This window comes from Onychostoma macrolepis, chromosome 03, assembly GCF_012432095.1.
Source record: "Onychostoma macrolepis isolate SWU-2019 chromosome 03, ASM1243209v1, whole genome shotgun sequence".
Classification (NCBI taxonomy): domain Eukaryota; kingdom Metazoa; phylum Chordata; class Actinopteri; order Cypriniformes; family Cyprinidae; genus Onychostoma; species Onychostoma macrolepis.
Genome location: NC_081157.1, coordinates 7,264,979 through 7,268,019, shown reverse-complemented (window position 1 = coordinate 7,268,019; position 3,041 = coordinate 7,264,979).

The following is a 3,041-nucleotide window of genomic DNA, read 5'->3' as shown; positions in this document are numbered from 1 at the left end:
GCATATTAAATGCAAAGTTGACTGGAAGGAAGAATTTTGGTAGGAAAAGGTGCACAAGCAACAGGGATGACTGCAAGCTTGAGAATACTGTCAAGCAAAGCTGATTCAAACACTTGTGAAAGCTTCACAAGGAGTGAACTGAAGCTGGAGTCAGTGCATCAAGAGTCACCACGCTCAGACGTCTTCAGGAAAAGGGCTACCAAGCCACTTCTGAACCAGAGACAATGTCAGAAGCGTCTTACCTGGGCTGTGGAGAAAAATAACTGGACTGTTGCTCAGTGGTCCAAAGTCCTTTTTTCAGATTAAAGTAAATTTTGCATTTCATTTGGAAATCAAGGTCCCAGAGTCTGGAAGAAGAGTAGAGAGGCACAGAATCCATGTTGCTTGAAGTCCAGTGTGAAGTTGCCACAATCTGTGATGATTTGGGCTGCCATGTCATCTGCTGGTGTTGGTCCACTGTGTTTTCTGAAGTCCACAGTCAACGCAGCCATCTACCAGGAGATTTTAGAGCACTTCATGCTTCCTTCTGCTGACAAGCTTTATGGAGATGCTGATTTCATTTTCCAGCAGGACTTGGCACCTGCCCACACTGCCAAAGGTACCAAAAGCTGGTTCAGTGACCATGGTGTTGGTGTGTTTGATTGGTCAGCAAACTCGCCTGACCTGGTATAGGTAAAGGTATTGTCAAGAGGAAGATGAGAGACACCAGACCCAACAATGCAGATGAGCTGAAGGCCACCGTCAAAGAAACCTGGGCTTCCATACCACCTCAGCAGTGCCACAAACTGATCACCTCCATGCCACTCCGAATTGAGGCAGTAATTAAAGCAAAAGGAGCCCCTACCAAGTATTGAGTACATATACAGTAAATGAACATACTTTCCAGAAGGCCAACAATTCACTAATGAAGTATTCTAATTTGAGATAGTGAATTGGTGGGTTTTTGTTAAATGTGAGCCTAAATCATCACAATTAAAAGAACCAAAGACTTAAACTACTTCAGTCTGTGTGCACTGAATTTATTTAATACATGAGTTTCACAATTTGAGTTAAATTACTGAAATGAATGAACTTTTCCACGACATTCTAATTTATTGAGATGCACCTGTATATGCTTTAGGTACATAATAAAACGTCATTTTGTGGCAAAACATGGAAATGATCTGTCGTTTTTATCCCATTGCTTTCTATATTTGGGTGATTCTTCAATTGGGGGCTATTTTGCCATCTTACATTTTGATTAATTAAATTTGGTTGAATTTTGTTAGAATTATGTCAAGACAATGTTTACATCCTTTGATGTAAAGATATAATAATGGCCACGACTGAGCTTAAATATAATTTGAGTATTTTATATCTATTTGCCAACTGGCACTGCAAAACGTCATTCCCAACACAACATCAAAAAGTCTCATAATGCAAAGAATTTATCAAGGAGATCATTTAAACTCATTTATCTTGCAAACATTGTTAACCTTCAACAATACGTATAAAAAACAAAATGTTTCCATTCAGCGAATTACAAATATTTTCTTGTTCTTACCATCAAAATGTGTTTTTCTGTGTTCATCAAAGCACACATTTGTTTAATTTCTGGAAAATTAATTTTAGATGTTTTTTCTTTGAATAGGTGGATGAGTATTTCATTAGGCTTTTCATGTAGCACCTCAAGATTGAACATAAAACAGTTTTAAAGGTATGTTTGCTGTAAATTAAGCAACGTGGCGGTAATGACATACTGTTCTGGTAATGACATGGTGTTTTGGTAATGACATAAATGAAAAGTGCACTGATACATAAAGCAAATTTAAAGGCTTAAATAATGACTTCTGGTGAGTGTTGTTGAAAGAAATGGACAGATGTGAGGAGATGTATATAAATATGACACAACCATCAACTTGAACATGTTTATTTCAATCATGCAGAAACCATACAATATTTTCTAGAGAATCAATTGTCACAATGGGATAAACAGCATAAACATATCCTTCATAAACATTTCATAACTATGAATATTACCATTAGGTGAAATATTGACAGAACATGTCATTACCACCATCACTTGTCATTACCATCACAACAAGTTGTGTGTTGGTAATGACATTTTAATTTTTTTTCAGGAAAAAAGATGCTAGGTCATGGTTTTGCTAACATCACTCAACAGCTAATACAAAAAGAACTTTAAATACACATAAATCATGTGAATATCTATATATATTTATCAAAATATTGCTGCTACAGCATTTATGGTAATGATGCTGAATAAGTCTACTCCATGATCAGAAGGAATTCATGATTAAATTACTTACTTTTTCAGACATCAAATATCACTGTTCTTCCATGGCTGACATGTGCTCCTCTGCTAGTCTTCATTTCCATGGTTACGGCATAAACAAGTCTTACCCTCAACAATATCCTTGTTGTAATCATAGACTGTCATGTAATGACAGTATTGTTGTGGACAATACTAAATTGTTAAAAATATTCACAAATTGCACAGATATGAACCCGAATTATGCATCAAGTGCCTTTTAAGTTACTGTTTAAACATATATTGTGATTTTTAATGAACTGATAACATTTTATCACATTTTCAGAGCAGATAAGTTTTAAAGTCTGGGTTGGGGACAAGGCCTGAGTAGCCAAATATTAGTGATGAAAACATTTTTAAAAATGGAAATCATACTGATTTTAGTGTATAACATTTTTTGGTGGTGCAATAAATATTATTTGAATTAACTAAACTATTTATTTTATAATATAATATTTTTAACATTAATGTATAACCTGGGGACATAAAAGTTCCCCCAATTGAAGAATCACCCATTTATGTATTTGGCCAGTGTCTTGGTTTTGGTTGTATTGCTGTTGTAAGACCTTTTGAAATAACTGAAATCATTTGGTGAAGTGATATGGTCATGTAATGCGGTCAAGAGCTGCCTGGAACTACGTTCGCCAGCCAATCAGATTCAAGCATTCAGCGGCCCCGTAGTATAATAATAAGTAGTAATAAATTATAATAATATAGTATGATATTTTTG